Here is a 26,091-nt window from a genome sequence, read left to right as displayed (position 1 = left end):
CATTGTTCTTTCACGTGACGTTCCAACTAAAACTACATATTACTTCTACGGTCTAAATATGCTTAACAAAGAAGTAAAGAAACGCGCGAATTCGGGCGATTTTCCTAAAATCTGCGACAAAGTTCCAGCCACAGAATATTTTTTTGTTTTTTTTACAAGTTGACCTACCAGCAGCGAAAATACTGTACACGTCTATAAACAAGCAGTTATTGAGAAAAATCCTTGCGAAATTGACAGAAAGTGTCTTTTTGGGGAGATTCAATCGTAAACTAAGCATTGAGGCCATCGTTTTAAAAATACGTGAGATAGATTATTATGTCATCTAATTCATTTTGATGTGGAATATTTTATTCCTGTACATTTCGCTTAAAACGAAAAAAAAAATGCTTTTCTATGTGCACAACCAACGTCAGCGGTCCGCGTTGGCAAAGTGTGTACATATGCGCTGCTGTCAGAGCCCTTGTCGTCTGCTCGTCTGCTACTTTTCTTTTCGACTGCAGCAAAGCAGACTACAGCAAGTATATAAACACAATCGGACAAATTTCAAGTCACTTTTAATTCACTTTTGTGTTGTATGAGGAGAAAAAAAAACGCCTTATTCTCATTTTGGGGAGTTTTCGTTTCATTCTGCTTACATGCACGTCTGTTTTCGTATTTGGCAGCGCAGCGAAGTTTCTGCAACGGTGAGTTCGACACTCACAGGAGAAAGTAGGAGAGGTCATCGTCAGTCCGCTAATAGTATCTTTAGCAGAGTTTGAACTCACAAGTGCCTGATACTTTGTAGTGGCTGACAGGACTTGGTGTCACAACTTGAGAAAGGGTGACGAAGTTCAAGGTCCTGTGAAAAGTCTCCCTGGTCATCCATGCTCAGAATTTAAAGGTGAAAAAGTGATGCTAGAATAAACTGGTAATTTATGGGGGCACCGCAGTTCAGCCAGATTGCTATTATGAATCCTAATTCGCTGCGTTCTTCGTGCTTGGATAATCCCGCAAAATGCATCCTATACATAGAGCATGCATAATTTGCGAAATTACTGCTATTTGCTTACATATTCGTTTAAAGTGTGGTGTACGACCCAAAAGAAGTAAATTATTTCATGCGGAGACATGAAGACCTAAAGTATAGTCCAATACGGTTGCGGCTAGAAATTGAGACATACGTTTGTAACTGTTTTTTTTTAGGAAAATAACTTCAGCCATGCACTTTCGGGCCAAGGTACTGCCATAGACTTACAACTGCAGTAATCGGTAACTAACAACTATAGTTCGAGTGACACAGATCATCAACCCTTCTCCTGCTACACTCGAAGCATAGTCTGCACGAGAGTGTGACGATATGTGAGCAAGCACCACAAGCAACTTTATCTTCGCCGATACATTTCGAAAATTGCTTCAAAGCTGTGTTCGGACCCATTTATTTGACATACTAAACGCTGTCGCTGGTGGACAGTCATCACAATGGCCCTTGCGAATGCCCCCATCCTTCTCAAGACCTTGTTCCGCAAAGTCGAATTCGTGAAGCAACCAGGAGTGTGTTATATACTGCTCACAAGAATCTGCACACTGAACAAAAACTCACTACGCTGTTCACAGGAAGTAGAACTGCACCCGGGGTGCCTGCTGTTAAAACAGATGAAGAGGTTTTAGACGTTGATTCTCGTACGGAACGGAAACTGGTGCAGCATGGGCGACACAAGCGTGCAAAAAGGAGCCGGGCCAGAACGGGACAAAGAGAGCGCCTACAGTGCCAGAAATTAGCCAATCATCTACCTGGGACAGGTATGAGGACTTTGGACTTGTTTTTAGTAATTACGTGACATTGATGCGAGAACTCAGAAAGAACTTTTTGCAAAGACAAAGCACAGGAAAAAAAAAAGCTTCAGTACCTCACTTTGGCTCCGCTGTATAGGTCTCGCGAGAAAACCGTGTAGTTCTTCGGCGCATCGGAAAGATAAATTAGCGAAGCCTCGCAGATCAACGCTTGCGATGGGATTCTGGTTACACGAGATAAAACCTGGCTGATCTATCAGCGAAGAAGTAAAATGATCAATCAGAGACCTCAATGAGCATGATTCGGTGACATATTCCTTGCCAAGAAAAAAAAAGGACACGTTGCAAGGCAAGCAAAAGTGTCCAGTTTCGAAGAATCTCAAAGAGATGCGTGAACAGCGAAGAAGGACCTTCAACCTAAAGAGCGAGTCCTCCACATGCAACTCTCTATGTCTGCGCCACTGTTTCCTGGCCGGCGGGAGTGGCACGCACACAGTGTGCATGAGCCACCAAAACTTTAATGCATCATGCCAGTGGCCTCACACAAACAGCTGAAGAGCTCTTGGCTACATTGGTATGGAGGCTTAATAACGAAGACTGCATGTTTAGCAAATGCGCATCCTACCGCGGCACAACTTATGCAATGAGCATGCTTCAACAAAGCCTCGCCCGTGTTTTTCAAAAGCGGACACAGCATACATGTTCAGCAATGAATAAGCGGAGTTTGCAGCTCACTCTAAATAATTGTTTTCACACAAGAACAATTTGCTCTGAAAGGTTTGCAGAAATGCTAAGCTGAGCACATCGTTTCGTTAGCAAGCAGCAGTACAAGTACTTCCGTGAAATCAGATCCAGTTCAAGGGCTCAAGAGGCTGTTGTGGTGATGAATTTCACCGAAAATTGCACTTTTATACTTCAGGACGCACCTAAGTCGTTCCACTGAGTGAATGCACAGGCCACTGCAACCGGTAGTTGTATACTTAATGGACCAGCAAAGCACCCGTGGAGGTGTTTCTGTGCGATGTTTTGCCGTTATTTCAGATTGTCCGAAGCACGACGAAGTCGCAGTACACGCTTTTCAATGCGAAGTACTGGAGGTAGTGAAACGATACCTGCCACCAAGTGGAAAAAGATCCATTATTTTTCTGATGGAGCTTCTTCTCAGTACAAAAACGAAAGGAACTTTTTCAACTTTTGCTACAATGAGTAAGACCACGTCTTTTCGACCGAGTGGAAGTTCTTTGCCACTTCACATGGGAAATTTTGATGCGACGGTGCCGGCAGCAAAATCAAGCCTACAGAGGACATATGGTAGTCAGATTCAGATACCACCACACGATTTATTTCAGTTGGCTAAAATCAACGTAAAAGAAATTACAGTAGTTTGGGTGACTCAATGAACAATTCAAGAAAAAAAGAATCAAACTCACTTCGAGATTTGACATGGTGTCAGCTTTAAAAGGAACCCGACAACAACACTATTTCAGACCGTCCACCCTACCTGCCCTTCTTTGTTTTTATGGTACTAATGGAGAGTAGGGTAGCTTTTCCAATTTTTTTTTGACATCCGCCCGTTTATGATGATGATAGTTTCCTTTATAGACCGCGCAAATCACGGCTGGCCCAAACAGCTGCGCTTTTAAAACTATCATGTACACCGAGCGTTGGCTTTTTGAAAAAGACATACGGTGCTATACGAATGTGTTCATGGAACATATGAACCCCATGAACAATGCATCAATGCTGTGCATTAACAATGCAATATCCATACGTGAGCTGGCTCACATGACCAGGCGGATGTTATTCGCAGCAAGAGTTTGAAACGAATTTCCCACAGTAAGCACCTTCTCGATCTTGACTGAAGAATATCGCTACTGTTGCGATATTCTTGCGAGGTCTACAGTTGCGCTACAGTTGCGATACAGTACAGGGAGGAGACAAAGAAAGAGCTGTCTCCTCCTTAACTTCGTTTACTGCAGCGACTGTTGCGCAATTCTTCAGTCATAAAAAAACAACTAGCCCAGAACCTCACTTTGCTAATGTTCTCAATCATTATTTTACTGAATAGACGCCTTAGGTCTCGCGTTCCAAATACTGGAGAAGCACCGCAGTTATAGAGTGAGGTTTTTTTCTTCATGGGTTTCATGCCCCATTCTTTTCGAGTGTGGCTGAAGATATTATTTTCAATGAAGGGCTGGGATTCGTATATAGAATGTAGAATTTTTTTGACTGGTAGTTGTATGGATATGACGAAAACAAAATTTTTGAAGTGAAGCATCATGCATTTTTTTTAACTTTCTTCAAAATTTTAGTTTTCTCTACGGAGCATTACTTGAAATTCTGCGCCACATGAGCAACAACGAACGACTGTACAGCTGAAGACGTGAAAATAAGACTCGTCATGCGATAGCAAGTCCGCTTGGAGGGCGTAGGTATATTCACTGAGAAGTCTTGCTCGTTCATGTATTCTTGACCCGATAAAGCTTCCTCGTTCTGCTAACCTCTGGTGTCCGGCCTGAACTGAAACGTAATTGTTACGCCTGGACACGTCCCCCGACCTCACCGGACGTTCGTCTTTGTCGAACCACCAAGACTGCCTTTTTTTTTTCAACCGGATGTCAAACAACGGAGAAGCTTGCTCGCAATTGTTACAGCGCTTCGTCATAGCCCCGGCCTACACTGCACGCAAGAAGCGAAAGCCAGAGCTGGATACGCCTTGTGAGGTCCTTTGCTTCATTATTAGCCATTCTCTCGGAGAGCAATGGGCGGGTTGTGTCCGTACAACCCTTTGCTCTCGGAGAAGACCACCTGGAGACAGAAACAAAGCGGACCATCAACATGATCTGCTGTGTTACCGATTGTTTCTTTGACCTGGGAGGGGAGTGACCAGCGAGAACCTTCATTGTGCCCTTGGGCTTAAGCATGAACTGCGCATTTTCCTGAAACAGGGACGTGCCTGCCAACCACAGAGCCACACAAAAAACAAAAACAAAAACAAGCCTGCGAGTGAAACAACGCGCATGCGCACAGGACGACATGCGCAGTCACACGAGTACAGATGCACGCGCTTGCTTGCGCTCGCAAACTTACATATGTGCGCTGAACACGCACCCACCGAATAAGCAAGCATTCTTATGGCACATGCGCGCGTAGAAACGCACGAAAAAGAAAAACAAACAAAATAAAAGAGCTCTCGGCTAAGAGGGAAGATGTAGTAAGGAAACACAAGGAAAGGAACGTAGCTACAGAAAGCGCAAGTCTCAGTCATTTTCGCATCGTCGCGAGCAACAACCCGAAGAGCATCGAGAACTGAAGCTCGCTCGCGTGAGTGCTATGGGCTTTCGCGACTGATCACTTTCGGCCGCGAATTTCGGTGGACGCGCAACGAGAAATCACTCGCAAGGGTGAGGCGCAGGGTGGGTGGAACCCGTTCTCCGCGTCAGACATCACTGTAGCACTATTGACCACTCGCGAGGTGCCGATTGATGCCCACGTCGCTTTCGTCTTCGCCAGAGGAAACGCCTCCCGTAGAAAGGGAAAGATTGGTCATTCAGGGGTGTTTTACGCGAGCTAGTCGTCAAGTCGTTTCGGTTTTCTTTTCTAGATCTGCATGCGTTGCGTTCAATGGCATAAAAGGCTGCTTTCTAAACAGGGCCTTTTCGTGATCACGAACATTATTGTTGTTGAGTGATTGATACGTGGAATGCAACACCTCAAAACCACCATATGATTATGAGAGACGCCGTAGTGAAGGGCTCCGAAAATTCCGACCATTTGGGGTTCTTCAACGTGCACCCAAATCTGAGCACACGGGCCTCCAACAGTTCCGCCTTCATCATCCGATGATCCCGCGACCTGCGGGTCAGCAGCCGAGTATACTTACCTACTAGACCACCGCGGTGGGGCAACATTGTTGTTGTTGTTGTTGTTGTTGTTGTTGTTGTTGTTGTTGTTGTTGTTGTTGTTGTTGTTGTTGTTGTTGTTTGGAAGAGCAGATCTTCACAAAATTGCCGACCATGTTTGCTGGCCATTTTCTGAGGAGTGGAAGCTGCATAATTCCTAAAGAAACATCTGCCTTGGCTAAAAAGAACACTCTGCAGGAGCGGGCCTCCAGCTTCCACAGATCTCACTTCCTGGGAACCAAAGTAAACTTTTGGTCATTTTTTGTCAGTAGGAGAAAGAAAGGAGTAAAATAATAACCACCAGGCCTGCACGGGACGCGCAGCACTATAACAGCGAAAGCTGGGAAGAGTGGCGTTTCCGAGCCTTTTTGAACACTCAGTGTTTAGCTGCTGCAAGCACATTTGCAGGGTACCCACTACGCCATCAATGATTGTGTTGTAGGTGAGAGGGAAAGTACGCGAATTCAGAGTGTTGCCTCGGAATGGATTCGCTGCTCTAAACGAGGTAACCGACGTTAGCGTCGACACAACGAACGATAATCTTGCTAGTATCATCAAAGCGTGTGCAATGAAAGTCGGAGGTATAGCCACTAGACAGGACATTGGCAAACTGTGTGAAGAGACAAAAAAAATCTCATTAAAACTCATCGCGGTGGTCTAGTGGCTAAGGTACTGGCGGCTTACAAAGAGGGTTCAGCTTAAATTGAGGATGATGCAGCGAGCGATGGAAAGGAAAATGATTGGTGCAATCTTAACAGACAGGAAGAGAGCATAGTGGGTCAGGAAACACAAAAACAAATTGGGGGGGGGGGATGGAGAAGGGCATTATAGTTGAAATCAAGAATAAAAATATGGACATGGGCTGGGCACTTAGCACGTATACAGGCAGGATAACCACTGGTCATTCTGGTCATTAAGGGTAACTGACTGGATTCTCAGAAAAGGCAAACGCATAAAGGGGAGACAGAAAGTTAGGTGGGCCGATGAGATTAAAAAGTTCGCCGGTATAACGGGACAGCAGAAAGCACAATATCAGATCCAAATCCGAATTTAATTTTCGCATTGCGCAAAGCTCAATACAGTGCCATTTTCTTGTGAAAATAGAAGATCAGAGAAAAAACTGCACATGTGCAGCTTGACTAGGCTCTTTTCTCGTCCACCGCATTGATTGGCGCATCGCGGGAGAGGCCTTTGCCCTGCAGTAGGCATAGTCCGGCTGATGATGACGAGGATGACATCGCAAAAAAAAAGTGAAGTCGCGATCCGTTACTTCATTTACTTCGCTTAACACGCACATTTCCCGGAAAAGCAAACTGGTACGAATGTAACATTGTACCTCATTTACTTATTTTTACAGCATTCTATGGACTTCAGATCATCCAGAATGCGAGGCAATATAGACGTCAGATCAGATAAGAAATTTTCGTCGCACAGACTTGAACCTCCCACCTGAGCTCACAATCTCTCCAAAAGTGCTCCGTCCCCTCGGCTTATCGCATTTTTGTGATTACCTGCGGTTTATTTATGTTTTTTTTTCAGTCTCTCAGGCGTGGAGCAGCGTTATTTCCGTAAACATGGTCATAAATTTCTTCGCATCGTCTTGCGTAGCCTGTGCACTTAAGTCACTCATGCTGGCGCGTTTAAGTGAAGGAGGTCTATCCGTCCGCACGGCGCAAAAGAAGCGCCACGCCTGAGGTGGCTTATCATGCTTTGAACTTTGAGACGCAAAAAAAAAAAAAAACGCCATGAAGAGTCGACGCCACGTGCATCTTCCGGCTTCTTCACAGATCGCCGAGTGCCTTTATTATTGTTTATTCTCGGCAAGTTTTTCTTTGTTGTTGTTGTTGTCTCCTTCTTTTCTCGTCGATCACACGAAGTGAGACACGCCTCGCAGGTAAAGCTCCTCGGGCGCTTCGTTGAACATTTTGCAGATTTTTTTTTATGGACACCGGTCGCGTCGAACTGGCCACTATGCCTCGCTGAAGCGAGTAATGAGATGAAGATGACGACTCCCTTGCGCGGAAGCTCCCGGCACCGACTGGCGATGCCGGATGTAAAACAATCTCGAGGAAGAGTTACACTCAGTGTAGTTGAAGCAAGCGAAACGGAAAACGCAGGAAGCGTGAAAAGAAAAAGCGGTTTCCCGTGCTCGCGTCAATTTTGAACTACGTGCCGTCTCAAGCCAGCGGTAAAGGGAAAACGAACGGCTACTTCGCATGCGCACTGTATTCAGGAAACTTAAACGCGAAAGCGAGGCGACTACATTACGTATGTAATGTAATGACGCGTACATTAGGTTTCGCTTTTTATTTCTTTCTGTACCTTGTTTCAAGTTTCACGCGTACGCGACTCTACGTCGTTTATTTCGCATCGCTTGCTGCAGTGCTTAAGGCGGCTTCCTTGTGTAATGAAAGTGCACTGCCGTCAAGTGCACTGACGAGCGACCGCTGGTCCCGTATACTTGACCGACAGGCCTCCCTCGTGCGCGCCGTTGACCGCTGGGGGGGGGGGGGGGCACGGTTAAACGGAAGCGCGACGAACCCTGGCAAGCTACGGAAGCACACGACTGCACGCTTTGTGGACCTCGCGACTGCACTGCGCGAGGTGTTTATACTAATTCCGCCTCCGCTCGCCTGATGCAATGTAACGCTTCAACTTGAGCGTAAGCGTAAGTGAGGGATTTTTACACGTGAGTGCCGACGGAGAGGTTTTTCACGAGCCAACGCCACCCACGTGTCGGTGCCACTGTCTTCGGCAGCGATGTCTATCCATTTAATGGAGAGTGACCGTGAATTGAGTAAGAGAATATACTGAGACCAGAAATTTAAACTTAGCTTACGAACAATAAACGAGAACAATAAAACACTAAGCAGTACAACAATAATCGAATAATTAAAATTATATTTGTACATTATAATAAATAAAAAAATCCAGGATGTAGTTTTGGAAGATAACAATTTGCAGAAATATTTTGGTTGTGCTTTTGGTCATACTTTTTTTTTACTGCGTTACGTCTCATGCTCGAATAGCTGTGTTTGATTGTTGCATTGCATATTGTTCTTGTTCTTTTAAATAGGTATCGCATTGGTTCATGACCACATCTTCCCCCCTTCCCCTTCTATGCGATAACCTCGTCGTCAGGGCCATTGGATGAAAAGATGAGCCAATGAATAAACATCTGCGGCCTTACATGCCGAAACCGTGATACCAGGCATGATACATGTTGCCATAGGGATTTCGAGTTAGTTAAAAAGCCATCGGGTCTGCGCGCAACGTGCAGCACATTCACAGCGAAAGCTGGAAGAGCGGCCTCTCGGAGCCTTTTATGAACACTCTTTGGGTAACTGCTAAAAGCACACTTGCCGGGTACCCACTACGCACAATCATAACTTTTGTGTGGTAGGACGGCATTCGCTATGCACTCGTTCGCCATTCTTCGGAGAAGTGTGGTATCCGCTACACACTTGCAAGAAATTTCGTTGAAATTTCTTATGTAGTGACTGACGACGGTGAAGAATTATGCCTCAAGTGGGTATCTGCCACAGTTACAAGGTGATCGAGAACAAGCTTTTGTAATGGGTTGGAGCATTGCGTGACCCTTGTGATATGATAACATTTTTTTTCGGTCTAAAACCCCTGGTGCTCTTTAACATGAAACATCTTTCCTTGGTCAGACACCAACAGTGAAATTGTGGTCATAAGAGCGGTTATAACCTTTTTGGAAGCAACTGGACTATATGCGTGGCTATAAAATTAGTCTCAGCTAGAAAGAATTTTATATACTCACCTCTCTATCTCACCATTGTCATCCACTAGTTTTTCTTCTCCCCTTTCCCTCCCCCAGTAGCAGACTAGAGCAAGCTATCGCTCAGGCCAATCTCTCTGCCTTTCTGTAAATAAACCTATATCTCTCTCTTTCTTGAAGTTCGCAGATATTCGTTTTTTTTTCAAACACAAGGAACCATCTTTGTACTCAAACGAACGCATTCGTTGGTATATGTCGCGAATATATTATTAATATTTGGGGTTTACCATCCCTAAACCACCATATATTATGACAGATGTCGTAGTGGAGGACTTCAGAAATTTAGACCCACTAGGATTATTTAACGTGCACCCAAATCTAAGCACCCGGGTTTCAAACATTTCTGCCCCCATCAAAAATTCAGCTGCCGCCCCCGCGATTCCACCTTCGGGTTGGGAGTCGAGTGCGCTAACCACTTGACCACGACGGCGAGGCCAACTCGTGACTTTCTTCCAGCGTTTAAATAAGCATTCTATTTCAATAATCTTACTCAGTTCGTCATTAGGCCGCGGCGAGCTGTCTTTTAAAATATAGCCTCCGGGATACTTGTGAGGTCTTGAATTTAACGAGATAGCGTTGAATAGCTTGTTTCGAAGAAATTTCGGCTTCGGCGTTATTGGTTGCGAGCGAAAAATGATATTGTGCGTGACCCAAAAATTTAGAAAGGTGCGAGAGAGAAATAAACGTTTATTTTCGAAACAGAGCCCCGAGCAATGCCCGGTGTCACCCTGAGGTGGGAGGGCTCCTTAGTTCAGAACCCTCTGGCTTCTACTGCTATTGCTTAATGTATGTTCGTTCCTTTTCCTAATGTACCCACTCCTGCTTTGTCTCGTGTATCGAGACAGCAGCATCTGTAAATAAATAAATAAATAAATAGCAAGATGCAAATAAAATAAATAATAACAAATTTGGTTATGCCTGGGGATTGATCTCGGGTCGTTTGCGCGGCAAGCGGGCGTTCTACGACACAGTCATGCGTCTGCCTGTGAATGCAGCGAAAATAACTTCATCTGCTTGGAAACGCAGTGAAAGTAACTCACATGCTTCAAATGAGCTCACTCCCTGCCCCGTACATATACAGACACGTATACCCAGCTTTATTCACATCTACGTTCACCCTTTGCATGACACAGGCTGCAACCTTGGACCACATCATCTGGGGATGCAGCAAGGACCCTCCCCCCACCAAACCTGTTAGGACAGTCAACTTCAAGTGAGGCCTGGGAGAGGATCCTCACGACTACAAGCCCGGGCACCTAGCTCCGGGCCATCAAACGCGCAGACGAGGTGGCGACCAGGCATGGCCTGACAGTCCTCACCACTTAGGAAACCGTCAGCTGCGTTAGTAAAGTTGTTTACTACTACTTACAAACACACGCGCCCTGTATACATGCTTTCCATTACAACATAAGATTACAATAGTAATGCGTGGCACAAGCGTACATTGCCCTAGGGAGTCAGATCATGTGATTATTGTAACGAATTCATGGTTTAAAGCCGGTAACCCACTACAAAAGGCGCAAATGTTTCGGCGCCTATTTTGTCAAGGCCACGTAGTGGGTGCATAGCAAGTTCGAAAACATTTCATGCTCGAATGGCTTGAAATACGCACCAGGGACAGGATATCCCTGTCGCGTGCAGTTCTTAAAGGTGATGCTTAAGGATCCCCCAATTTTTAAGCCTTTGACGAACGTTCACGCGTGATTTATGGGGAGATCTTGTACCTCAGGTCTTTTAAATAGAGGCCACTGGTATCAGGAATCAAACCTTTTTCGCCATTTTCAAGAGTGCGAATGCTTGACGACCAAGCGGTACATGACATAGAAATAATGGACAGATGAATCAGTGGCTGCTAAAAATAACATCATCACCTCTGAAATGTCTTAAGCGGCAAACATTTACTCTCCACTCCTTACTGTACTAATGCATGGTTTAGAAACAGAACAGAAGGAATAGAAGCAACCAATTTCCTTCCGGCAACGTTCCAATTCAAATCATCTGTCAGGTGCCTACTAAGTTACGACAATGCATTCATGTCGACAGTTGCGGCTGTCTGACTTTTTTATTTTCTCTCTTTTTTTTCAACTTCTGTTTGCCAGTAAGGATGCTCCCTTAAAGAAGTAAATCTGCGAACGTCTCTCATCAAGTGCCAACGGCCCGTAGAGAAAGAAACACACACAAAAAATAATAAGCTGAAGGCCGGAAGGTGGCAACCAAAATTGTGACATCCAGTTTACTAGTGTTTACAATAAGGGGAGGAAAAGAATAAAAAAAATATTAAGAGAAGACCACAAAGCCACCAAGTCATGAACCAGGCGAATCCAGCAGCTCGTTGCAAGCCACTCTAAATAGCATTGACGTAGACGCGCCTGTCGGAGACAGGCTCGATCAATAAGTCACCGCCTCGGACGGCTTACGAATCTGCAGAGCTGCAGCGGCTCGCTACAATCTGTTCTCCAAGACAGTAGCCTCGGCTGGTATGCCGACGAGATCAATCGGCCACCGCCTTCGACTGTCCTACTGACAGAACACAAGAGGTCACGGGCACTCAGACTGAACAATACGGAAGCAGCGTCTGGAAGGGGGCTCAGTGGAAATCACTTCCGACAGAGTAGGGATGAACATTAGGTTGTAGGTGGGTGTGTGAAGATAAGGGGGAGGGGGGGCGGGAGTGACAGCGACATTACCCCTGGCTGCAGCAGCTACTGTTAGTCAACGCTCCAGCTTCGAAACAAATAAAGCTTAACTCGCAGGGTGAAACGCGCCGTCTTCCCCATCTGATCCGGAGGTCAGCGGAGGTAAGAAGGTACAAAAAGAGGCACTCCTCGACTCGGAGATGGGCCCGTTCGTTCGGAGTGGGTGTTGAGAACAGCCGCGCATTGGCATGAGGATCGCCCGCTCGGCACGACGCCTCGGCAGGGTCTGGACACCACGCTGGGCCTTCGCACGGTAGCAGCCGCGGAGCTGCTGACTTCGAGTTCGAGAAGGTCAACCAGCCGCCGGGGTCACACCGCCCAATGGGGGGTGATGGTGGCAGGAAGGAAAAGCCGAACGACAGCTGAAGATGAGAACCCCCCCATCCTCCTTGTAACGGCCGCACACCCCCCATCCTCCTTGTAACGGCCGCACGGCGACGCATATACCCTTCCCAACCACTTCCTCGCGTTACGACGATGGCGTCGCGCTGCCTTTTGTCCTCGGCCAGACCAGACCTCCGCATGCTATGCGCAACGACGATGCTCTGCTGCGGCGAACTGACCGTTATGAAGACGATGAGACTCCTGGTATATGGAGAGGATATGGTTCGTGTGCAACCCTCGGAAGTCGCTGTTGCTGCGGGGTGCGATGTGCGGTCGGTCTGTTGTTATTGTCGGACGGCCGTGCGACCGTTGCGTTACTTGGGCACCCCGCTGGTCGTTGCGGGTGTCGCGGGACGTTTGTGGAACCGTTGGTGTCGTTGCTGCTCCGAACGCTTCCGCCACTGCCGCCGGTCACGTTCCCGAGCTTATTTATTCACTCGCGGCGTTATTCTCCACCGGGATTCTTTTATAACGTCTTACGGCTCTTTCCCGGCATCGTCGGGGATGGGTGTTAGTCTACCGCTGGCTGAGCGAGGTAAAGAGCCAAAGGTCGTTTCGGGTTGTGCTGCGAATGCGACACGCTTTGATCGATGGCGGCACTGTCACTGTTATTTACACAACGCGATCTGCAACCGCAACGGGCGCAATGCAATTGGCGACTTCATCGTACAACATTCTGCACGAGAGTTGCTTGATCGCTTGGGTATCGCGGCGAGCTTGCGAAGCTTTAGGGCGCTCGTGGCAGAAGCAGCGGGCTCGATGATGCATCGTTTCCAGCGAAACGTGGTCGTATATCTCGTGCTTGTGTTCGAAATCGTTCACCAGGTACGCGTGTTTGCACGGGCGCAGGCAATTCCGCGTCCGCAAATACTATCACGTAACGGAGCACTAGTGACGGATGTTGCGTTGCTTTCCGATCAGTTCTGGCCAGTGTTGTAGCAGCGCGCTTGATTTCCATAGACGAAAGAACAGGCTACCCTGCTTGTAGAAGCTATTCATTGACCCGACGCAAGGATTGAATAGAGTTAGGGCACACGAGGTGCAGGAATGTACAATGAATGCATAACGAATGAATAAAAGCAATGCCTGCGTGGAAAACACCGCAGAGTCGCAACGAAAGCTACAAGAGTGGCCTGTCTGGAGTCCGTTGTGAACTCTATTGGGCAACCGCTAGAAGTAAACTTGAAGGGTACCCTCTGCGTCACAAATCGTCATAATTTTTATGAAGTAGGGAATTGCTATGTCATCAATCGCAATTACTCTGTGCAGAAATGTTGTACCTGTAAAGATTACGTGCGCTTTGTTGATGCGAGAAGGTATTGGAACCATGGCGCTGCTTATAGTTCTGAAAGGCAACGCAAGTGCTGTTGCGTTTCCTCAAGGATATCGGTCTGTTTCACCGTTTGTGGTTTGAAACGCGAAACTGTTACGCGTCGGCCCGATAAGAGACTACTTGCTCCTCCTCTATAACTTTCCTCACCTCTTCCCCAGTCCAGGGTAGCCTAACGGGTTCAGCACTGGTTAACCTCCCCGCATTTCTTATTATTCCTTCTCTCTTTTTGTGTGGCTGACAACGATGAAAAATAGTGGTTGAGTTTTTCGTAACGGGCTGAAAACATTCAGCGACACACTCGTTATACAAGCGACATTGTGTGACACCTGGTTGTCATCTCACGCGTCCGACACGCTTTATTATTACTTTTGTTATCGAGATTCGTTCCCCGCCAAGGAAACTATTAGATCTGTTTCACAAATAACTTCCAGCACCAGCGAGGCTCAAACAGCATGAAACAGAAGTACAATCACACAGCACCAATAAGCGTTACTAAGGAAATAAAAAAACACTCGACGACTAACAAAGTGCCATAGTACATCGAAAGTTCTTCAAGTCTTGTTATACGCACATACAAAAGAAAAGGCGGTGAGGTCAAGCACCTCACCAAGATGGGGACCAGTCATGTCTAAAGCCGCTTTGGTCATAAATCTCTTTTAGAACAGCCCCATTCTTATGAAATGCGTGCTCGAAGAAATGGTGGGCTCTGCATTACAGTCTTGCATACTTGTCTTCCATAGGCTGCGCATACAGATGAGGAAAAACATATCAAAGTGTGCTTCAACAGGCGATGTTGGCAAAAGGTAGCGTATTAATGTAAGAATTGATTACCAAGCTTTTCTTCGGAGCACAATTAAAGCCATTCCATATCAGGATAGCGTCAAACACACATTTTTCAAATAAATATTATGAAAAAACAACAACAAAAGTGCCTTCTTCCCCTTGGAAAAGGTAACCTCAGCTTCGTGCATTGCTTTGTGCGACAGTTGGTGCTGCGATTTTTTTTTCCACACCAAAGATGTGTGGCACACTTTTCATTTAGTGGCCTTTTGAAACCGCCTGCTTTACCTCCTTTCTTTTGTTTATGTCATAACATGTGTTTCCAAGACAACGTTGTTGTGAGAATTCCTAAAAAAATTGTTGATACTGACAATTTTTTGAAAGTTAGATTTAGTTTAGAGTATTTGTATAATATTGACAGAACAATGCTAACCGCTGCACTTGTGAATGGCATTTTCCCTGAACGTGTTTACGGACTGCCATATTCACATTTGTCTAATAATGATGTATTATTTCGTGATTGTGTAATGTCAATATCACGTGCAGAACTAAAAAAAAAGAACTGCATTGCGCTGTTCTTTCTGTGAACTGCAAGCTTCCCCTCTACCAGTGAAGACGTGGCTTAACGAAAAATCAATATATGTGCCCTGGGACTGTAAATTGTAGATTCTGCATCAAACCCGGGACAGTAGAGCGCTGTTTTCTTCTAGTCGGGATGCATTTTATTTTTGGGACATTCTAAAAAGAGCAATAAGAAAAAAAACTTCCCATCGCAGCTCATGGTATAGGTTTTTTCGCTTTCAAAAAGAGTCCCACCAATAATACTCTGTATGATCTGTTTATGTTATTTGGACTTTATTTTGCTATGAAAAGGCAGCATGATTGACAGGCATGCCGAATTACCACGGTCTACGAAATCTGTCTTCCGAGAAGCTGCTCAAGCGCGCAGTGTTGTTGAAACTTTAGAGCTCTTTCCAGAATGGCTTCCCCTTCTGGATGCTTGTGTGTATTTACCCGACTGCTTAAATATCTTCTACTGCTTGCACCAATGCCATATTGTGTATGTTAAAATAATTCTAATGTGGCTATTTGTCTTGTGCGTAGTTCACTATTATTGGCGTTCACTCCATGCAATAAAAAACAAAAAAAAAACTCTTTACTCAGAGGTTGACTGTTGGACTGCCACGCAGAAGGTCCGGGTTCAAGTTCCAATATATCCTGGGTATTTCACTTTTCTTTTATTACTTTTATTGCTTATTCCATGCCACAGCTGTAACACACACCAGTGGCAGAGGGGGCGGGGCGGTGGACAACTATGGCACTAAGAACGCCTGTTGTGTTCTCATAAAGGCTTTGGCTGTAAAAAGTTTTACAGCACCATTTAATGCAGTAGCATCACACACAGACGAATATAAGCATGTGAGGTCGCAGCATCCATTTGCAATGGTCTGAGTACGCTGCAAGCGCTACCCTTTTAAGAGTACTTTCGAATAATACACGAAAGGAATTATTGTAAGACATACTCGTGGACGATTTTATGTGGTCACGGGATCGCGACGTGGACGATAGGGGCAGTCAGCATCTTCATGGTGAAATTATTCATCTGGTGGAACTTGTGGCCGTGATATGCCAACTCAAATTAATGCAAGCAATGCGCGATGTATACACTGATATCATCAGCGTCGGTCGTCAATAAACTGGTCATCGATCGAACTCGCTGTCTTATTTGCATCAATCATCAGATTTTCCAGCCTAATCAGTGGTTTTCGCGTAAGCTCCCGAATAAGCTTGACTTTTCCCGTCTTTCATTTTAACGAAACGATCCACTGCAATACTCGAATCTTCTCCAACACTGAAGGTGCGGTTAGGGCAGAGCACTCCTGACTTTAGTTGTAGGCGTAAACCGGATACAGCTAAAATAAAATAAGAAACGTGCATGAAAATTCACGTATTAGAAACATGAGCGCCACCACTTTATGCTGTCAATGGAGCGTTTTCTTATTTTTGAACGACGCGAATTTATAGGGTAATGAAACGGCGAATGGACCAACACAACCGTCTCGTGCGTATGCGCTTACCGTATACCGTCTACTCAGTTAAAGATACAATTCTGCAAGGTTACAGCTTAATAAGGCCGGGGCCCACAGAAACCCACCCGTAATACAGTACGTGCCTTTTAACACATATTTCGTAACTTCAGAGACATTAGAGCGCAGTTTCGTGCAGCTTCACACTCGCCGGCATCGCATCAAAGAGCGAGCAGAACCACCAGCGGGCTTTCGCTGAAGCTGCAGGTCTCGCGTTATACTTGATTCGAAAAGCGGATGTAGACGGGGTAATCGTTCGCGTTATCTTATTCAAGGCCGCTTGCTTAGTAACACCAAAACAACACCGGTCACAGATAGTTGGCGGATTAAGGGGTGAGCGCGTCTGGTTACTCTTCCGAGGTTTGATGCAGCGTATCTCACAAACTGGTGTAACAACAAGATCGCGCTCTTTCAATCGACGCTTGGGATCACCGCCGTGTATACTGATGGCGTATGCGCAACGGTGGGAACCTCGTAAACGCCTTGTCTCGCTCGCTGGCAGCCGGCTACCAGGTCAGCCGGGTGTGCGTGCCCACAGAGTCATGGCATGCAGCGCCGCCACACGGCCCCGCGTGAGTGATGTGGGAGAAGTCGATGCAGCCAGGTGCACTCCGCCGCTGAAGATGCGAGACAAGCTCTTGCCGCCCCTTTTGGTGTGTCACGAAGGCCTTTATGTTCCCCTTGCTATGCAAGGTGGCGTGTCCTCCGCGGTGATGTTATCACAACACTGTGAGACGCCCCATTCCGGCACGTTGCCTAACCACCGCTGCAGTTCCCGACTCTGCGTTTCACGAGGGAAGCGGCTCGCCTCCCATGTTTCTACGCAGAGTTTCGCTCTGTGTGTGAACACAAAAACCCGGGACAGAAATTAAGGCACGAAGGCGTGCGCGTACTATCGCGACGTTCTTGGAGGGACTGGATATCAGCGTGCGCAAGGTATTGTTTAGCAGTTCGTGGGGAAACAGTGGTACAGCCATCAGCACGCTTAACACGGATGCTTAGCAGCCTGGCTGTACCCATAGAGTTTCCTAAATATACACTAGAGGGAACTCTGGCACTGGTGTCGTTGGGGGCTACGACGCATAACGCTTCAGCGAGCGCGGGAACTATGGGTATCACGAGGATTTACCTAGTCTTCGTATTTTAAGTCCCCTTTGGCTTTGCGTGGCTTGAAGCTGCTCTGTCACGAACCAACAATCGGTGAATGTTCGGGAGTTACGCTTCACTGCCTTAATTTTTTAGGCTTACCACTTCAAATCGGGTCACGAAGTGTACAATGGTTTTTTTTTTCGAAACAAAACCAAAACGCAGCAATAAACGAAGCCACGAGTGCGTTCACCGCCCGCAAGCACGAAGAGTAGGCAAATCCATGTCATACTCATAATTCCCACGGTAGCTGAACGATCACAGTGGCAGTGCCCCCTCTAGTTAACATTAGGATACTGTATGACTGTACCAGCTCGGACGCATGGCTAAGCGCTTTTCAGTGCGTTCGCGGCTGCTGAGGATAACTGGAGCTGCTGGAGCGCAGGTTGGCTTCGCGGGTTGACTTTTCTTTCGCTTGTGTATGGCCGACGGGTAGACTGCGCTGGCTATCGACAGTTCCGGCTATCGTCGGGTGCAGCAAACATACTGAAGAACACTTCGCAGCGCTGGCGTCATTACAAGCCGGTCCAGGTGACGCAGCGGAGCGTTCACACTAACTGTGCTGACGGCTGCACAGCCCAGCATGACTTGACGGTTATCCGAGACAGTGCCGCGACAGACTACGACAGCGCCGCGCCGCAGAATCCTCTTTCAAGGAGAGGTAGGTTTCATGCTAGCTTCACTCAATCCTTTGGCTGTTCCTTAAGCCGCAATTCGACCATTCCAGAGACTATAGGCAGCGCAGCGGAAGGTCGAAATGGCGGACGAGACGCTGACGTCACGAGCGTTTACGTCAGCGTCGTAGAGCGTGAAGACGCGTTCATTGGTTTATGACTACTGGTAGACCGAACTGCGTCGCTGTTTTATCACCGTGTGACAGCTTCGGAGAACGGCTACATGGCGCCGCCTGCGTCGCTGGACTGACCGAACCACTTATGCCAGAGGAGGGCGCATTTTTTAATGCTAAGCATTTATTTGTGAAGAGCAGGCTCACTTAGCATGTCTGTTTCTCTATCTGTCCATCCGCCTACGTCTGGGTGCTCTCGCGATCACCTCATTAATTTGGCGTGAACCAAAATTAGTATGGCAGGGTAAGATGGGTTAATGAATAATTGATTGATATGTGGGGTTTGACGTCCCAAAACCTCTATATGATTATGAGAGACGCCGTAGTGGAGGGCTCCGGAAATTTAGACCACCTGGGGTTCTTTAACGTGCACTCAAATCTGGGCACACGGGCCTACAACATTTCCGCCTCCATCGGAAATGCAGCCGCCGCAGCCGGGATTCGAACCCGCGCCTTGCGGGTCAGCAGCCGAGTACCTTAGCCACTAGACCACCGCGGCGGGGCAATGGGTTAATGAATATGACTCGCTGGTGATGACACTAATAATCTGACAGTCCCTTCGCACACGTCATCAAACCTTTTCCGCAAGACACGTGTGGGCACATTCCGTTATATCACGGGCTTTTATGTGCCACCGCCTCAACTAATCTTCAGCGTTACAATCACCCTTATGTCGTCTCACGTTTATATTGTGTATAGCCATGCATCAATGCAGCAGCGGTCATACAACAGCTCTATATAAATTGAACAGAAGCGTGAGATATGGAGGAGGGGGGAAAGTTTCTTGACCCCCCCCCCCCCAACATTTCGTTTCAAACGATGGCCTTCTGAAACACCCCACGTGAATCACCTCTTTCGATAAAAATGTGTTTGCTGCATTTCAACCAGTGATAGCTCGCACTTAAAGATATGAGAGCAAAAGTGCCAAGTAGGGCAAGAATTATGCGAGACACCGATGTTAAAAAAAAAATGACACCTTAGACGTTAGTCCGCTAACTGGTTAGGCCACCAACGGACTAACGAGTTTTTCGATTCATTCAGACAGAGCAGCGAGTCCTATAGTGGGTAATATTTTAGTGAGTCTGTGAGATAGAGTTAGTCCGGTTTGGGAAAACGTCGGTGAGAGTGAGGCATGTTTCATTAGTGAGTCTGAGGGAGCTCGAATTGTTTTTTTTTTCCTGACTATGCCGGGGTTAGTATAAATTCAGTGCATCCTTATTTATGCAGTTGGGGTCATTCGAGTGCTTTCACAGCAGATCATCACTTCCGGGTGGCTTTCTAGGTTCACATTACCGTACAGGGTACTTCGGACAGTTCGGAAATAAAGTGGGAATGGCCTTATAGATAGATTAGGTTCCTCAGGCGCGTCAAGTCGCACCATTCACTTGAGCCGTGCGTGATGTGTGGTTGGAATCACGTCCTTTGAAAAAAAAAAAAAAAACTCACCACGGGCGTGGTCGGTAGGCTTGCCTTCGGAATCGCATGGGTGCCACGGCTTCGGAGGATCACTGGCGGACGGCACTTTGAAGAGACGCACATGCTCCGCCCAAGTCCGATAGCCAGAACGGCAGTTCGGTACAAAACACGTTCTACCCATTTCAGACACCACTCAGCAATTCGATGCCAACTCCGTCGATACACCAGCATAAAATGCACGCCAACAAACGAGCCTGGCTTCGAAACAGCGCTGCCGCATGGGCCATAAAAAAGCGAGCAGAATCGGCAGTCCACGTTTTGCTACCGAGACGAGTGATTCCGCTGGTCGTAGCGCCATCTAAGGTGGCACCGGTTAAGCAGCAAGCCTACTGATAACGCCCCGAACATGATTTGGACTCGCGGGATTGCGCTTTTTCACGTGTTGGGGGAAGAGTGTCAGTATCTGTCCATGCATATTCCTACACTGTGTTCGCAACGAACTTAAAGCTCTAAGTAGAAAAAAAAAGGGCGCAGAGCTCGTCGTATAGGGGTGATTGCTGTCGCATGTAACAGCCAACGAGGGAAAAAAATATTGTGTAATCTTGATTTCCCCAGTTCCGAAACGTGCTGCTAGGTCCCAGGCTATAGTCCGGTCGACGCAGGTGGCATAAACTTCAGATTGCGCTAGGCTGCACGTCGCGGATTAACAAGAGCAGGGAGTGTGAACTTAAATTTTTTTTTTCGGGGTGGGGGTGGGGGGTTACAGGGATTGGGCTTCTTGTCAGGCTCTTTTTTTTATATGCGAAGCAGCTCTTTGACTCGCGTGTGCACGTGTGTTTCAATCAAGAAGCTCCTTATCTGGCCGAACTTGTGGCCTGAAAACTGAAAGCCTGACTATAGCACTATAGAATGTCAATGATAGTGGCGAACAGAGCGTCGGTCGTAAAGCGCGAACAAGTAGTGGTGGCGCGCGTGGGCGTTTTACATGGGCCGTCGAATAATCCAGTGTTATCGCTATCGGCCACGTAGGCTCCAGGAGAACCTGTAATGTTCGCGTTGTACTTGCCATCACGTCGCGAGGTTCTACAATCGTCTCGAAATTCAAGTGTGGGGTCTAACGTCCCAAAACCACCATATGGTTATGAGAGACGCCGTAGTGGAGGGCTCCGGAAATTTCAACTGCCTGGGCTTCTTTAACATGCACCCAAATTTGAGCACACGGGCCTACAACATTATCGCCTTCATCAATAATGCAGCCGCTGCAGCCGGGATTCGATCCCGCGACCTGCGGGTCAGCGGCCAAGTGCCTTAGCCACTAGACCACCGCGGCGGGGTACAATCATCTTGAGAGCACTTACACGTGTAATGGGGCGATAACAAAACTCATGAACGGAGTGTGGAAATAAGCAGTTGAAAAGGACAAACATTGATTCCAAAAGGACGTCGCTAAGTCTATTGAGTATACATGACGTTTCGCTGTTGGTATAGTCGCAGGCGTAACTGCCAATCCACTCGACTTGCTATTTATTGAAGACACGTTTGATTGAATCGCGGACGCGCAGACCTCTCAGTGGATTGCAAAAGGGGCAAGCAACGACTTTTACTCCCATTACTGAGCCTTTTTTACGAAATAAATCCCCTGAAATCATTTGGTATACTATATATCCCTTTTCACATATCATTGACGCCCTTCTTTTTTTTTCTTTTTACTGTTGCACGTCGTCGCTATGCACAGCGCAGCTAATCTCGAATCGCAATGCCCCTACCTTGATTACCCATTCATTTCCAGAGAGCTGCTGGGAAGGCAAAAGCAGCCGTCCCTATGTGCATCTCTCAATGGCGTCCAGTATCTGCTGCATGCTTAGGCAAGAATACTCAAGTGGGCTAAGAGTTGGCGATGATAATGATGATGGTGCGCGGCTTCTAATAGAGCAGGGGAGTGGGCCTGTCATGAATGTTTCGGCCTACCCTACCAGGTTCACCAGGCCCGTTTACTACCCTTGGCCAACTCTTCGCGCCGCAAAAAGTCAAGCCTCTTTCGGAAGTTCGCAGTAGGAAAAAAAATAAAGAGTACGTGAAACGAGACGCGACTGTCGCTGAGCGGTAAGGCAGTTTGCAATTGTAAGCGAGGAGGTCCGACTTTCAGAGAGGGCGCACAGCGTCAGCGGCGGTGACTTTACGCGGCACCACGTAAACTGAAAGCACCGTTAAACGCCACTGCAAACAGCGCCGGTATCTGCGCTTTATTTTTTTTAATCTTTCCTCGAACTACAGCGTGAGAGAGCCAACGGTACAGAGATAACGCTCCAGCGATGTCCCCGCCTCACGACCTTAACGGTCTGACGGCGACTTCAGGCGACCACGACGAGGCGTTTTCACTTTGAGTGAGAAAAAGACCAGATGGGAGGGGGAAAAAAGTAAACAACAGGAGGAGGTACACAACGAAGGGAAAATACAGATGACACGTAACCAGAAGAAGGAACGATGACGCCATTTTTCTTTTTTTCTCGTGGTCTCTAGTAACCCTGCCCTCCCAGACACTGTTTTCTTCCTTCCGTCGTCCTACGCAGTCTCGGGAAGCGCTGCCTGGCGGCTCGGACGAGAACGTACGAGAGAATCCGGTGGGAAACGGAATGGTACAGTTCAAACGGCACAGCGCGAAGACGCCTGCGGCAGGCCGCGTCTGGGTCCATTGTTAGAGACTCGTAGCCGGAGACTCCCGTGCGTCGCATCTCAACGAGTTCGGCTCTTTCATTTTTCTTAAGATTTTTTTTTTCTGTGGTCGCCTTGTGACGGTTCTCTGGAGCGTGTGCTTGCAGACGCGGCAAACCGTCCAGGAAGTTTTCTGCTAGTGTTACGAAGGCGGGGGCGGGGGGGGGGGGGGTCATTTTTACCTTTTTAGCGTTACGTTGCGAAGAGGCTGCTTACGAGGTTAAGGGGATGTTCGAAATTATCGCCGTGAGGACAGTCAACGAAAACCTACGTCACGCTACCGGTCGCCCGGTTGCAAGCGTTCTCGGTTCCCAAGTGAGTGAAGGAAGGAAAAAATGTAAATTTACGCGCGTGTATTTTGGCACTAATGTTTAACGTATTGCGTTGACGCACTAGTTCGCGTTTGTATTGACTGCTGCTCAATGAGTGTGTCGTTTGGTCATAGTAATGGTCACTGCACGTGAACCAGTGGTCTTTGTGGCACGTAATTGCTTTGTGACAGCGGTCACTGACTGTTGTTCACGTAATAATCTGTTTCCGTGTGGAGTTGGTTTGCGGCCACTGTACTTACTGCGTAAGACCTTCATATCTGTTGCCCCGCCACGATGGTCTAGAGATTATGGCGCTCATCTGCTGACCCGCAGGTCGCGGGATCGAATGCCGGCCACGGCGGCTACACTTTTGATGGAGGTGAAGATACTCTAGGCTCGTGTACTTGAATTTAGGTGCACGTGGAATAACTTCAGGTGGTCAAAAGTTCCAGAGCCCTCCACTGCTGCGTCTCTCATAATCATATTTTGGTTATGGGACGTTAAACCCCAGCAATTACTTTCTCTTCATATCTGTTCTTTCTTATAAAGCTGTGTGATGCGATAAGATGACGCCAACTCACGTTGTTTGGGACCTGTCCGCTTCTGTCATTTTGTTGCGCTAGAAGTTCATCATCATCAACATCAGCAGCAACAGCAACAGCCGGACCATGTCCACTGCAGTCCAAAGGGCCTCTCACATGTTCCGCCGCCACGTTCTCACAAAAGTATGGGCCAAAGGCGCAACCGGCTCAAAATGCGCACCAACCAGTAACATTATGCGGATCCGTTGCCACCTGGGGCTCCTCGTTCGGGCTGGCGTCGTCTCTTTAACGGCAACTATGCCTTTTAGTTCACCCATTCATTCAAAAAATGTGTCTCTTCACTAAACATGATTTTCGGTGCCACGTTTGTACGAATTAACACTAATGTTGATTAAACATTATATTACTAGTACATGGTGCTTAATCGTGTAGTTTACGACGGTGTTTTGACATCTGTGACTGAATAATAAAGAATGGATTAGAAAGACGCCACCAAAACAATATGGCCGCCACAGGTTGCCAACGTCGGCCCGCCCGTCATAGAAAACATTACACATTCGAGCGTTGCTCGACCCCGGAGTAATACGCTAAACAAAGCTATGTGTATGATATTCGTAACCGTATGTATGATATTCACACCATAAAGTAAACTTAGTTTCAAGAGTACCAACGTTTGCGGTCTAACGTGAGTGCGGACAGAATGAGTGATCATTTAAACGTCAGTTTAGTCGTCATTAAGCCCGCGATCTCGAAACGTCAGCTAAACACACAAAAAACAGGTCCATCCTCTTCGAAGCGCATGGATAAAAAAAAAAGTAATGTTCAGCATTTACAATTATTTGCCGACAGCTTCGCATGGAATCGAATTTCCAGAAGGCGCGGGATCTGCCGAACTTTTCTTGTTTTCGATACCTTGCGATGGCATGCAACAGCTGCTTTGGGTGAATACATTCTGTAGAAGATGGAAATGCGGACAACAGTTTCTGAAAAAAAAAATAAATAAGCTAACACGTCTCCCACTAGAGCGCAGAACGAAGTTATACAAAGCAAGTCACGTTCGGGTTTTTCGCAAATAAAGTGCATCTTCGAATGCCTCCTCGACCAAAGGTTCACGAGGAGTGTTGACCTTAAGAATTATTGTAATGCAGATATATATACAGCCCTCTCAAGTTATGACCCCGTGCAATCCCGATGCATATCATTTTTTTCACCGATATTGATCTCAATCAATCAATCAATTAATCAATCAATGTTTCTTTATTAGCATCAGAAGTGTACATTGTGAGTAAGTATGCAGGAGTAGGTCCCAAGGTAGTAAACCGCAGGCGGGACCTCCTATGTTAATACAATGAAAAAGCTAAAATATGAATAACGAAAGAGCAAGTCACGGAACATTTCGAACTTTTTTTTTTTACAAACAAAGCAAGATATCAAAAGTTAACAAAATCTAGCAGTTATACGTTAAATAGAGGCTTTTTTTAATTTTCTTTTAAAAACATGAATGTGCATTAAGTCTTTCGCATCAAGTGATAAACAATTCTATATAGAAATTGATGAAAAAAAAATGATGAAAAAATTGGGATCTTAAATGCATATGATTTAACATGGGGCGGAGTACGATATTTTCGTCATCAAATATCGAGATACACATAAGCAAAGGACCGAAAATAGAAACCCGAAAAAGAAAAGTCATCTTTTCTATTCATCCTATATACGCACTGAGTCAACAACGTTATGGACAACAGAGCTCGGCACACGCATACAGACGCTAAAGCACCGCTGAAAGATTCCTTTCGCCGGTCATAAATTGGCCGGCCAGCCACAGAGAAGTACCGTGTCGACGCGGAACCAAAGAGTGAGACATAGCGCTAACGACCTCGGCCAGCTGGCCCGGCCATTCTGACGCCCACGTCATTAAGAATGCCCGCGGGAACGCGGCGCGAAAGGATATGCGGTGATTGCAAAAGCATACAAATGATTCAACTATGAGCACCGAGAGGCTCTGGCTCCCTCCAGAAGTTAGACAGCAGTTTCATGCAGCGTAGCGCCACTTGTGACTGAAGTCCGGGTCCAGCTAGGAGAGAAGAAAAATTTACAAATGTGTTTGCGTGGAGTACAACAAAATCACTCCTGTAGCTCCGAGGTGCACACATCTTAGACAGCTTTATTTTACCTGCAGTGACGTCAGACATTGCTGAGGGCATCCAACATTTCGGCACAGCATGCGGAAGGCTTCGATCCCAGTTTTTTTTTCTTTTTTCACCACCTGGAAAGGATGAGTGCGCGCCAAAGGTTTTGCTTCACGTTGTATGCAGTTATTTCATCACGTTGTTGGCAGTTATCACAGCGGACGGATTAAA

At 46.8% G+C, this 26,091-nt stretch overlaps 1 long non-coding RNA gene across 1 annotated transcript in view; it reads right to left on the bottom strand.

The window, feature by feature from the left end:
- The window catches only part of LOC142774185 (uncharacterized), a 29,370-nt gene extending 8,674 nt beyond the window's left edge, over positions 1 to 20,696 (bottom strand). The window contains exon 1 of the long non-coding RNA XR_012886350.1: positions 20,197 to 20,696. This is a non-coding gene — a long non-coding RNA (uncharacterized LOC142774185). The remainder of the gene's footprint in view (positions 1 to 20,196) is intronic.
- Positions 20,697 to 26,091: the final 5,395 nt, after the last annotated feature.

The sequence above is a fragment of the Rhipicephalus microplus genome, chromosome 10 (assembly GCF_043290135.1).
Source record: "Rhipicephalus microplus isolate Deutch F79 chromosome 10, USDA_Rmic, whole genome shotgun sequence".
Taxonomy (NCBI): domain Eukaryota; kingdom Metazoa; phylum Arthropoda; class Arachnida; order Ixodida; family Ixodidae; genus Rhipicephalus; species Rhipicephalus microplus.
The sequence above is the reverse complement of the archived record's forward strand: the minus strand, read 5'-3'. Positions and strand labels throughout refer to the sequence as shown.